Source organism: Haemaphysalis longicornis, unplaced genomic scaffold, assembly GCF_048455015.1.
Source record: "Haemaphysalis longicornis isolate Haplotype H1 unplaced genomic scaffold, Haemaphysalis longicornis Haplotype H1 scaffold_18, whole genome shotgun sequence".
Lineage (NCBI taxonomy): Eukaryota > Metazoa > Arthropoda > Arachnida > Ixodida > Ixodidae > Haemaphysalis > Haemaphysalis longicornis.
This window is the reverse complement of record NW_027526282.1, coordinates 7258668-7272239: the sequence shown is the minus strand read 5'-3', so window position 1 is coordinate 7272239 and position 13572 is coordinate 7258668.

Here is a 13572-nt window from a genome sequence, read left to right as displayed (position 1 = left end):
CCTTTATGTGCTTCAAGTGCTTCACTGTGCGCGAGCAAAAGTTCAGGCCCTACATAGAGTTTTTGCAACATTTGTGTGGGGCTCTCAATGGGAACCTATGCGCAGGGACAACTTGTTTCTTCCTTTAAAGGCAGGGGGTGTTGGGCTCATGCATTTGTTTGTGCACCAACTTGTGTCTCGTTTTTTCTTCTACAAATTGGTTGATCACCCACTTTTACTGACTGTACTTCAGCAGCGCATAAGTTTCCATTTGCCTTTTTTGCTTGTATGTACGGGCGAGGTCAATACAAAGCCTCCATGGGGATTTCTCAAAGAGGTCGTGGAGTCATTTAACTTTCTTACCGCGCGGTTTTCCTTGGAATATCTGTTCAGCATGTCAAGGAAAACTATGACGAACACTCTTACTGAAAGTCTATTCCCGGTGCCTGTTTATCGCCAGCCTTACTTAGGCCACTAGAAAAGCAATGTTTTAAAACGCGTAATGAGCATGTGTATCCCGCCAAATGCAAAAACATTTTTCTTCAAGCTTCATTCTTCCACACTCCCAGTTAAGACATGGCTGCGCGAAAAAGGAATGTCTATTCCTTGGTCGGACAATTGTCGCCTCTGTAATCAACCAGAGACAATTGATCACTGTTTTGTATTGTGCCGGGACGCTGTGTTCTTCTGGGACGTTTTGCAGCGGACACTAAAAAAGGACATCGACATCACCCCGTACACCATTCGCTTCCTGCCATTTGAAGATGTTAATCGGGTGCCATATGACGTTTTCGTTCTCCTAGGATTGTTTAGCTTGTGGAAGTGCCGTATGACTGATCGGCATGCGGAACCCCCTAGGCCGACCAAGTGCATTTTTCGGGAACAGGCGGCGTTGGTGCGGAGCGTTTATGCTGCGCAGAGTGATCCACCAGAGTGGCTGCCTCTTTTGGATGCGTGCGTTTGCTTGCCTGAGTTTTGATCTTTGTTCGACTGTCTTTTAGTGCTTAAATTGTGTGTTAAGTGTCTCGTCTTTTGAAGTTGTCTAACATTTCCATGCATTAAAGAAAAAAAAAAGTCGCGTCCGTGGCTTAGTCGGTAGAGCGTCGCGCTGCGGCCGCAAAGTCCTCGGATCGAAACCTGGCGCCGGATGCTGTTTTTTTTTATAGTGTAGTGGCCTGGCTGGCGCGCCGAGAGAGGGTGTTGCGAGCTGGAGAGTAGTAAAGGGGCTTTAGGAGAGTAGGCGAGGGGGGAGAGGAGGCGCTATGCGAGCGCCCTCACGCGTCGGAAATCCGGCGCCGTTGCTAGGCACGGTAGCTAGCTCCGTTGCTAGGCTGCGGACGGAGGACGGCGGTGGAAGCAGGAGTAGGCCCGACTAAGAAGTGCTTCGCACTTAAAACAGCCCCCTTCGCTCTTCCCATGTCAGTACCGGAAGGGTGTCCGTGTGAAGCTTAAAGAAAAAAATTCCCCCGCATTTCCCCGAAGGGGAGTATGAGGAAGTGCGAAGCACGGGGTGATGCTATGAGGGGGAGTTTGTTGAAGTTTGGTGGCATTTTGCCCGTTAGTTACATTAACACCCCCTCGTGATCACGTTCGGCTTGTTCCGGAACTCGACGAAGACTCGCACTAGACTAAACTCGACGCGCTCTCAACCGCTATTTATACGGACCTCGACACGCGCTCGACCGCACCTGCGCTAAGCCTGCGCTCGACTAAGCCTACCGCGGTCGCACGTGGAGCCCGCCGACACAATGGGAAGGGAAGAGGAGCGCACCGCACCGCAGCGCACCGCAGCTGCGAAGCGCCGACCGGAGTGAAGGGAGAGGAGGCGCAGTCACGTGAGAGAATGCTGAACTAGCGGGTTTGTAGTATCACGTGTACACCACGCAGTTATCAAGCCGCTATAACGCCGCTGAGTCGCCAACGCACGCCGCTGACGACGTAGTTTGAATGCGTTAAAGATATAAGGCGCGTTACTAACACTGATATCAGCGTCGCGTCCGTGGGTACCGCCAAAAGTCCCAGACGAGCTGCTCATCCGGCAGTTCGAACGTTTTGGCCGAGTGCAAAGAGTGGTTCGTGAGGGGTGGCAGAAATCCGGCCTCACGCACATGACCGGCACCACGAGGATCTTCCACGTGATTCCCTCAACCCCGACATCCCTGGAGGCGATCCCCCATCAGGCGACTCTCAACGGTTGCCCCATTCTAATCGAGGTGCCCGGACGGCCGTCGCTCTGCCTCCGTTGCTACCACACCGGACACTATCGGAAAAACTGCTCAACTCCATGGTGCCGCGCGTGCCGCGCTTACGGGCATGACGAGACTACCTGCACGCAGTCGTACGCGTCCAGAGCGAAGCAGAGAACGCCCGCGAGGAATCTCGAGGAGTACATGGACGCCGATGACATGGCGGCGATGATGAGCACCGAGAGACCTGAGGAAGCCGCTCACCCACCAACCCCTCTCCAGGCATCCCCGCATGTGCCTTCGCCTCCAGTCAACACCGACGTTCCGGCGCAAGAAGCAGGCCAGCTACACGAGGCAGAGGGGAAGAGAGAAGAGAAGAGCGAAGACAACGAGACGTCCGGCCTCCGACCCTCAGTCAGCTCCGAGCCCAACGCGCACGCCGAGAGAGGGAACGGAAACGAGCCGCACCGCCCCCCACCCCTCGAAGCCGGGATTACCGCCGACAGGACGGTGGGAACAAAAGGGACAGAGGAGAATGCCAGCAGCGTCGACGACGTTCGCCCCCTTCCCCCCGAGGCGACCGGCAGGCAGAAGGAACCTCAGCGAGGCCGCCCTTACACCAGGAAGCAAGTGGCCCCTTCCCAAACGCCTTGCAAGGAAAAGGAGGAGACGCCAGCGATTCCCGGCGCGAGTAGAGAAATGGTCAGCGACGGGGCCCACTAGGGTGCCTCGATGCGCGCTCATCGAGGCACCCTAGGGCCCACGAGAGCGGCGCGCCCCGTGAACTCAAGGAAACGGTCGCGGAGCGGGGTGGCGAAGCTTCCCTGACCAACGCCAAGCCCGCGGCGGACGGCGAGCAGCGGAGTGAGGATGCGAAACCCGCCGACGTTGAGGGAGAGGAGGCGGCCCTCCTGAACGACCAGCCAGGAGGGACCAGCTGTGACGACGCGGACGACGAGCTCCCGACGAAGGCCGCCGCAGCATCGCGCAAACCCGATAACATCACGGGAGTTGAGACGCAGCGGAAGGCACGCGGGAAACACGGCGGTGCAGTCACCAACAAACCGAGCCAGGGAGATACCGGGTCAACGACCGCTGGGGGAAGCTCGACTAACGGACGGACGGACTTGACGTCCTGACCGGTAAGCGCTTTTCACACCATGGCATCACACCAGAACGCAGTCACGCTTACTACTTTAAATGTGGTAAGTCTAACCTCACAGAAAAGGAAACATTGGCTAGTTGACCTCCTGAATGAAAAAAAAAAAAATAGACGTGGCCTTTTTACAGGAAACCAAAATTGCCTCTCGAGAGGACGCTCAAAATTTTGTACGATTTTTCGGCCACCAGTTTTGGTGTTTTTACACCCTCACACCCACTCGAACAGGTGGTACCGCAATTCTAATCCGGAAACACGAATTCTTAACAGTAATCGACTGCGAGCTGGCAAAGGACGGACGCTTTTGCTCCGTCGACGTCCTGGTGGGAGGGGAGCTTACACGCTTTGTGTGCGTCTATGCGCCTAACGATACGCAGGCGCGGACCGACTTCTTCTCTTCTATTCGGGACATCCTAGTGGTTCCGGGTCGTGTTTTCCTAGCGGGCGACTTTAACTGCGTTGTAAACGCCAGCGACAGAGCAGGTGCTAAGGGTGTAGTGGATGCGTCGGCGCGGATTTTGAAAGCGGTCCTTCGAGAGGGCGACCTGGCCGACGTGGCCCTTCAGCGTGGGTGGTCAGCCACCCGCTTCACTAGATGGCGAGGCACGTCACAGGCCCGCCTTGACCGGGTTTACTTGACAGGGGACGCGTTGCCATTAGTGATCGATTACGCCGTCACTCCTGTCGCGTTCTCGGACCACGGCTTGGTGACATGTACCATCCGAGCTGAGCGTGAAATCAGAAAAAAAGCCGGCAGCCGTTGGCTGATGAACTCCACGGTCCTCGAACACGCGTCCTTCGTCGATTGCGTAAGAGGTGAAATTGAAGCAATGAACACTGCACCCATTGATGGAGCTGCGTGGGAGCGCTTCAAACAGCACGTCAAAGATGCAGCAATCACAATCGGGCGACAGGAGGCGAGAGACAGAAGGGCGAAAGTAAATCGACTGGTGGAGTGCCTGCGCTCCCTCGTAGAAGCGGACGAGGAGAGGCCGGGGGAATTCTCTGAAGACATCCGTAACGTGAAAGACGACATCCGCACTGAGCTCGAAAAACGGTATTGGGGGGCTCTTGTGCGGAGCAGGGAGCAACGAGTGGAGTCCGAGGCACAACCATCGAAGCTTTTCGGCGCCTTCGAACGAGCAAAGACCGCCACTAAAAGGATTCCCGAGGTGAACCACGCCGGTGGTCTTGCTAGTGGGAGCGAGGAGGTGGAGACGGCCTTCAGTGAATACTACGCAAGGCTGTTTTCCCCGCACGCTCATCTTGAGGCTCCTCCACCGGAAGTCACAGGCGCGCTGCCAACGGTTGCAGAGGACGTAAAGGCCACAATAAACGAACCCATATCGGTAGAAGAGGTCAAGCGCGCGATCAAGAAACTCTCAAAGAATAAGTCACCGGGGCCTGACGGCATAATCTCGGAATTCTATCAGGTGTTTCGTGAAGAGATCAGCCCGGTATTGGCGGCGGTCTTTGAAAACATCAAAAGCACAAAACTGCTACCACCCTCCATGCGGAGCAGTAACTTAGTACTCATTCCCAAAAAAACCTACCATAACACGCCACCCAACGTGGAAGACTTCAGGCCTATCAGTCTTCTTTCCACCGACTATAAAATCCTAGCCCGCATCCTGGCCCAACGCCTCGAGACAGCCCTCAGTAGTGTCGTGGGTCCTCACCAGACATGCGGGTTTAAGGGACGCTCCATCAACACCAACCTGCACCGCATGCGGACCATCTGTGAGGTGGCGGAATCAGGCATTCACCCCTTAGCTGTCCTACAACTCGACCTTAAAAAGGTCTTCGACCAGGTTGACCACGCCTTCCTGTTCACGCTCCTCGGTCAATGTGGGGTAGGGGATACAATGGTCGAGTGGATAAAAATCTGCTACACCGCCATCACCACCAGCATCATCATAAACGGGGAGGTGGGGGCGCCCATCGACATCGGAAGGTCAGTCAGGCAGGGCTGCCCTATGTCCCCGATCCTCTTCGCATTGTATATTGAACCACTTTGCAGGATGGCAATAGCGTCCAAGTCAACCAAAGGCTTGGTTCTCGGCGACGAAGAGCTCAAGGTGTTGGCCTATGCGGACGATGCGGCGTTTGTGTGCTCCTCGAGAGAGCAGGCAGGGGAGGTCGTCGCACTGGCTGAGGCATTTTGTCGATTCTCGGGGGCCCAACTCAATCTTTTGAAGTCAGAGGGTGCATGGCTAGGGGAATGGCCCACCAAACCACAACAACTCTACGGAGTTCGATGGAGGGAGGCCATCACCCGCTACCTCGGGGTAAACCTAGAAAACCGCACAGCACCGCCCCCAGGTGGCAGACGAAACTGGCAGCTGCTGGAAGGAACTTGGAACCCTGGAGAGCTCGACATATTGCCCTCTTCTCTAGGGCACATGTCTGCAACGCCGTGGTATACCCAGCCATCTTGTACGGCGGCCCGAGTCTCGACCATTGACGCAGGCTCAGTGGCCAAGTTACATCGGTTGTTCGCTGTTTTTGTCTGGCGATCCACGTATGAGCCCATGCGCCGCACCAACGTTTTCTGGAGCGCTGAAGCCGGGGGGCTTGGGCTCGTTAATGTAGAGCTTAAACTAACCGTGCAACGATTTTTGTACTTCCGAGATCACCGAGATGGCTTCCTCCAGGCGGCAGTGCAAAATGTAGGCGCTTTGCACCTCGCCCCTTGGCTCGCAACAACAGCGGAGCTCCTAAGTGGTGCCCGTGCAACAGGTTTTTACAGAGAAGTGGCGGGGGCGGTGGCCTTCTTACAGGAGCGATTCTCGTGGGAATACCTCTGCTCAGTGAAACCAAGGAAGCTGTATTGGGACCTCGTAGAGCAGACCCTCCCACCGCCCATGTACCGCCTGCCACCCCTTGGTCGGCCGAAAAGTGACGTCCTGCGGCGAGTACGGAAGCTCCCTATCCCGACCGGCTCGAAGGACTTTTTCTTCCGCTTTCACACGTGTATACTGCCTACCAAAGCAAGACAGGAGGAACGCGGGTTTTTTTTTTCCGGGAGGGGCCAACTGTCTGCTGTGCGGAGGGAGGGAAACGGCCGAGCACGTATTCATGGACTGTAACACGGCGTTCTACTTCTGGGATGAGCTGCAGTGCTGCTTCAACACGCGCTGGAGAATCACTTGGACAAATCTGAAGTCCCTAGACGCGACCTCGGAACGCCCGCTCCTTCGCGACTGTGTCCACGTAATAGGGCTCCACTCGCTATGGAGGGCGAGAGTCGACGCCGTCGAATGTACTGAACGCCCCCGACCGGCGTGGCGACACTTCGTCCAAAAGGCACAATGGGCAATTGCCGCCCTCGACGGGGATGAGGCAGACTCCGAGCTACGCGACGCACTGGATCGGGGAACGCGAGCACTCATGGATTTCAAGTCACAACAGCAGAGGAGATGGGACGCAATTTGAGGGCTAGCCCCGGGTAACGCTGGTGCCCAGTTATACCAAGAAATGGCTTTACCCAAGAGCTCTATTTTCTCCCTTCCCTCTATCCCGTTCACTTCAAACTTTGTGCAATGACACAGTAGCCCTGTTGGCAATCTCTCTTGCTTAAGTTTCACAAACGCTCTGTGACTTCGCGGGCAATACTCCCCGATTGGCTTACAGTTACTTGGCAAAGCATTCTGACCCTCTCCTCGCATGATAGCCGATCGCCTCATTTGTATGTTTAAGTGAAGCCATGTTCTGATGTGCTCGGAAACCACTGTAATCACTGCATACGGCTCTGCATATATTTGTAAATAAAGTTATTGTTACAAAAAAAAAAAAAAGTCGCGTCCGTGGCTTGGTCGGTAGAGCGTCGCGCTGCGGCCGCAAAGTCCTCGGATCGAAACCTGATGCCGGATGCTGTTTTTTTTATAGTGTAGTGGCCTGGCTGGCGCGCCGAGAGAGGTGTTGCGAGCTGGAGAGTAGTAAAGGGGCTTTAGGAGAGTAGGCGAGTGGGGAGAGGAGGCGCTATGCGAGCGCCCTCACGCGTCGGAAATCCGGCGCCGTTGCTATGCACGGTAGCTAGCTCCGTTGCTAGGCTGCGGACGGAGGACGGCGGTGGAAGCAGGAGTAGGCCCGACTAAGAAGTGCTTCGCACTTAAAAACTGCGTGGTATTCTGTACACGGGCGCATTCTGTTCATAGGCATTTTCCGGCTCGGCTAGGTACTCCTCCTCATGGTACGCTAGAGGTAAACAGCTTCGCTGCAAGCACTGATTTAAATTCGACTGCTAATTGAACATGGGTCCTCTTGTACGCCGCAGAATTCCTTCATTCACGAATGGGCTAACGGCCTCACCTTTTTTTTTTTTTTTGAAGCTGGTGGTGATGGTGATGCATTTATTTTAGGGGCGAAGCACCTTAACGCCGAGGCTTGTCCGGCGTCCGTGCTCACGACACAGCACCGTGTAAATCGAACATCTGTGAACAAAATGTCCATGGACAAAAGGTTAACAAGAACAAAATAAAAGGTTCACAAAAAGTTACATAGAGAGAGAGAGAGAGAGAGAGAGAGGTTGAGCAGTTTCGCGTGGCTCTGGAGAGCCGTGCTGCGCATGCGCGAGGAGCATATTGTTGTGGAGCAGGGAAAATGCTTATTCACAATCACAATATGATTGGATTCTATTGGATTGGCTTGAATTAGATTTGATTGAAATGGATCGGATTGGATTAAATTGAATTGTATCGGATTGTATTGGATTGGAATTGTATATACTGTGCACACGCGTTGTCACTCATTTACAGGCGCGAGCGGGCAATGTCACGGGTTATCTACGGTAAGAACGATTCCCAGTGATTCGCCCACTCGTCATGATTCCCTTCGGGAAAATGCGTTAATTTTTTTTTTTTTGGGGGGGGGGGGGGGGGGGGGTTCGGGCACCATGTGTGCACATTTTTGGGTCAGGAAACAAACGATAGAAGGAACGTGCGGAGAAAGGGAAAATAGAAAAGGAAAGATCGGAGAGTGTGTGCGGGGGGGGGGGGGGGGGGGGGAGGGTAGGAAAGTTATCAAGGCTTGACGATGGCTTGAAGGTTTTGAACGCAGAGAATAATTCACCATTCACCCAACTTGGGCTGCCTTCTCTTCGCAGTATCCAGTGCGCAAAAGTTGGCGGAGGAAGGATGTTGGTCTTGTCACATGCCTCGTGTTTGTATACCCTGCGAAATTAGGGTACCCCCCGCATGACTTGTAATAAATCACAAGTCATGCGGGGGTCATAAATCACGCCGCTTCGTGGACAGCCTGAGTCATCCAGTGTATATCGAAGCGTCACTAAAGAAGTGTTCCAAGCTCGAAAGAAAAAAATAGCAGTTGCTTATCTCGGCCATGCCAGGATATACGTAGCGTGAGCTAAGGTTCAGCTGGTTATTCCTAGGTTTCCTGATGGTCTAGGATTAGCTGATTATCATGCTTACTGCTGCTAAAACGATTTCCAATCCAATTCAATCCAATCCAGTCCAGTCGTGGCGGTGGCGGCTCCGGCGCACCAGCTGTGCGCCATGAGACGTCACTGCTCCTCGCACATACGCAGCACGGCTCTCCAGGAGCCACGCGAAACTGCTCAACTTCGGCCAGTGTAGCTCACTCTACAAAACTTTAACGTCGTTTTCCGGGCTAAATTCGAGATTAGCGCCAGCTGCCCCTCAGTTATTCTTGATTGTTGTTGGTTTGTACTGTTGCGCAGCTGCAGGACCAGGGGGCAACACGAACCATGGTAGACGCTGAAGTGGCGTCAGCAACCTCTGCACGACCACAGCTATGCGTCACCGTTTGTATAATCTTTGTAGGCTGGTGAGCACGTTGTGTGCCACTGTCCACAACTTCACCCGGCGCAGCCCCTCGGTTGAAAGCTACTGCAGCGGTCGTGGCCACGGCAAAGTCACCAGTGCATGGAGGATTAGCGATATCATGACCGCAAACCGTGAACAAGTGCCTGCATGGTGCCAAGGATGACGATGTCCTTGGTGGTATCTGGCCCCACAATGCTGCCCTCAGAGCAACGACGAAGCGCGGCCGAAGGAGCTCGGAGCCGTAACGGACGAGTGCGTGGGGGGAGGGGTACGGCATCTGCGATGGGTCTGGTAACGTCTAGTGGTCTAGGTATACGTCACGACGGGTATCGGCTGGTCTTTTCTGCTTACGTGCTGGGGACAAGAGGGGGCACACAGTCAAGAAGCCACCAGACTTCTGCGAGATGCCTCGAATGAGGTTAAGCATCTGGCCTGCTTTTGTAGCGTGAGCTACACTTGCCGAGGTTGAGCAGTTTCGCGTGACTCCTGGAGAGCCGTGCTGCGCATGCGCGAGGAGATGTGACGTCACACGGCGCACCGAACGTTGCTCCCTGCTCGGCGTCTCTCACACACCCCACGCGCCTAGCATCTTCGCCGACCCCCGTTCCGAACGTGGCGGCCCGGTCCACTTGATGATCATGCGAGGGGTGGACGGGTGTGCAACCGATGGCCCGTGTGTTGCAGCAACACCGGCGTGCGCCTGTGGAACCAGCTTATAGCTCTGGGGCGATTGGTGACGCTGCGCCAGAGCCGCTTGATAAATATGCATGTGTCACATAATGCGTATACCGTGTGTGTGTCATTGAAGCAGCACTAAGCATGATAATCAAGCTAATCCTGACAACAAGGAAAGATAAGAAATACCAGCTGAAACATAGCCCCCGCTACGTATATCCTGGCATAGCCGAGCTAAGACACTGCTAACTTTTGTCGGGCAGATCGAAGCCACATGGCAGCTGACCCCGAGACAGAAATTTCCAACCCTAGCACGCGAATAGATGTGGCAGTGCGTACGGTTGGCCGGAGAGTTGGAGTATGAGGGGAGACAGCCAGTTTGCGACGGACCCGAGCACTGGCCACAGACAAAACGGCTGTTCTTTTCACTGACAGTGTCAGTCCAGCGTATTGACACCATTTCTGCGTGTCTGCCAAGGCAAACGCTGAAGGCACACGCTTTACACCTTATCTGCCACACGCGCCCCACGAAACTTGCTGTCGCACTCCTTCCATGCTATTTCCAAGGTGATGCGCTGTCTCTTCGGACGTGTGTCGGGCAAAGCAGTTGCTTTCAATCAGCTTATTTGAGGGCGCTGGTTTATGAAGCGAGTGAGTGGGAGCGCCGTTGCGTGGTATTTTTCATATTTCGCGCGGTTTTTTTATGTCGGAATTGGTGCGTATGTCATTAGTTCGTCGCTGAAAATGCCGCAGTTAAATGCCTTCGTGGGTACCTACAGGTACCTCATTGGCAGTTTAATGATGAGAACAGTCCTTCTCGAGTTAGATGATTACAATGAATTAATTTATTATCATTACCAAAAATATTACCGGCCGTTACTTTACCGCACTGGAAACATTATGCACTAGATTTTCTTCGAGTAACGCCATTTCTCTGTTTTTTAAATGCATAGCATTTTTTAGCTTCGCCTCTTCCTGCGTCGGACGGCGTCCACAGCTCCGCGTCCGCAGCAGGTGCGCCTCTCCTCCTTCCCTCCTCTCTTTTTCAACAGCAGCTGACGCGCGCATGCGTCGTAGTCAGCCCGCTCGCTCCGTCGCGGTCTCGGCGTAACAAGTGCGTGATAGCAGCGCGGTGGGGCGTGGAAGGACGCGCGTTGCTTTCGCATGCGCGCTCTCCCCCCCCGTACTGCTCTCCCTCTACTGCGCGCGCTGCAAATATAAAGCGGCTAGCGGTCGCTCGTGCTTCAGTCACTGCGTTGCTCCTTCCTTCCTTGGGTGACGCTCGCTCCACCATAACGCTACTTTACTCTCCTCTCTCTACCCCAAACCAACACCAACGCAACTACGACCCAACTACCCACCCTAACGCGACTTTACGCGGCGTTAACGAATCCCAATGCACTGCATTTACTCGTGTTCCCCTCGCGGGAAGGCGCGGGAATTTTTTTTTTTTTAATCTTGGTGCATGATAGCTGGGACACTCTGTATAAGCCAATATGCCTCGAAATCTGATGTGCTCTCAGATTTGCTCGTGGCAGAACTCTGAATTATTACTTCACCAACTGACAGGGAGAGGCCGCAAAGGCGCCCTTGAAGTTACAAAAATGGAGCTCTACGTGGACGGCAAGGTTATTCCGACCATGCCGAGCATCTGAGCCCTGGGCTTACGCATTCAGGACAATGGACGCAACATGGAAACGGCAAAGTCGCACGTAAAGAACATGCACCAGGCGACCATATTTATTTCTCGAATCGCTAAATGGCACCGTGAAATAAAGGAGGCCAACTTAATTAGGCTGGCCCAGGCCTTCGTCCTGAACCGAATGGTCTTCGGTGCAGTTTTTCCGCATGCTTAAAACAGACGAAAGACCGAGATTAACAGCAATATTAATAGAGCTCATCAGCGCGCTCTGGACCGGGATAATTAGAGAATAATGGGAGAGGCCTTTGCCCTGCAGTGGGCGTAGATAGGCTCGTGATGACAGTGAACTGCCACGGTCGGGCTAGAGGGGCGTCGTGCGCGAGTTTGTACGGCCTTTGCGAGGGCACTAGTCCCTGCCTGCAGCCGCTGCGAGGAGCCGGCGCTGCGGTCCCACCCTGCTGATGCGCGCGTCTTCCACTCCGCGGGCAAGCTATGCGCCGCTGCTGCTCATGTTTTGTTTTTTATTTTTCGCTACAATCCTTGCTGCTGGCGTATGCAGAAAATGTGGTTAGGGGGGCGGGGTAGGAAGAAACAGGCGAAGACACCAGCTCCATGCCCATCAGCGAATAATGACTTCCTAGCTTCCGATGATTATTTTTGTATCGCACGCTGCGCACCAGCCATACGTGGCTTCGATATTCGATATACAGGGTGTTGCAACGATAACTGGAACACTTTAAAAAATTTTCCTGAGCGATCCGCCGCTCTGTTCACGCTCAAACTTCACACAAAGGTCGCATTTCGTGGTCTATTTTGTTTGACACCGGGAACAACAACGGTACTTACCTGTTTATTCTGAAAATAAATAAAAACGATTTTCGCCTATGGGAAAATGGCGGCGATTTGGACGTGCGAGCCCGAAAACCGGGTTTTCTGATCGTCTGTTAGCTCATTTCTAGGTGCATTTTCTGATCGTCTGCTGCACCATTTGGCTCCGTACGTGAATCCCAAACGTGCGTTTCACTCTGCAGGTGGTTCCGTCGTTCCAACATCAACTTGCGCTGGCTCGCACGTTCAAATCAGCGGCCATTTTCCCATAGGCGAAAATCGTTTTCATTTATTTTCAGAATAAACAGGTAAGTACCGTTGTTGTTCCCGGTGTCAAACAAAATAGACCACGAAATGCGACCTTTGTGTGAAGTTTGAGCGCGAACAGAGCGGCGGATCGCTCAGGAAAAATTTTTAAAGTGTTCCAGTTATCGTTGCAACACCCTGTATGTTTGCAATTTCTCTAAAAAAATAATAAAGAAAGTAAAATGAGACAGCGCGCGGAAACATGCCGATAAATTACTAGCTTTGGCTTTTCCTGTTGTCTTGTTTTATCTCATAAACTTATCTGGTCCTTCAGGTCCCCCTTCTCCCCGAATGAAAACCTGAGTACTCCGCTGTTGTGGGTGCCCGCCACCAAGTGCAAAAATTGATCGCAGAAGAATCTTGCTAGTTTTGCTCTCAGCGCGTAACTGAGTCGCCTGTGCTAGTTTCAATGTTTCAGGTTCGTAGGCAGGTTGGAGCACGGATCAAGATTTATTGAAGAGACGCAACAGGGCTTCCTCCGGCAGCGCGATGAAGTCACGGCGCCGGGCACGGCACCGACGCGTCCTCTGTCGCGAGGCGCCAAAGGGAAAAGTAGTACAGTGGAACCCCGATGATACACCCCCCTGTCTTACGACGACCCGGTTCTTACGACGGGACTCAGCGGTCCCGGCGAGCTCCCCATAGAGACAATTCATTAAAAACCCCGAAAATACGACGCTCGGGTGCACGTGGTCCACTTCTTACGACACATTCTGGCGTGGATAAACCGGCGTTTTTCTCATCTTTTACACCACTTCGCCGCCTCGGCCAGACCTTTCTTTATTCTTAACCTTCGTTTGACGCTGCCTGATGTGCGAAGGTCCGCAGGCAAGCAGACGCAACCAAGCAGGCGGGTACTGGTCGGCGGGAGTCAACCAACGCGCCAACCACGAGAAGTCAAAGTCCAGACAAGTGGCCCGGAGGACCGATAATTTGAAGCTATCACCGAGCCGACGAACGTAAAAACACATGCGACGCAACCCAACAATCGCT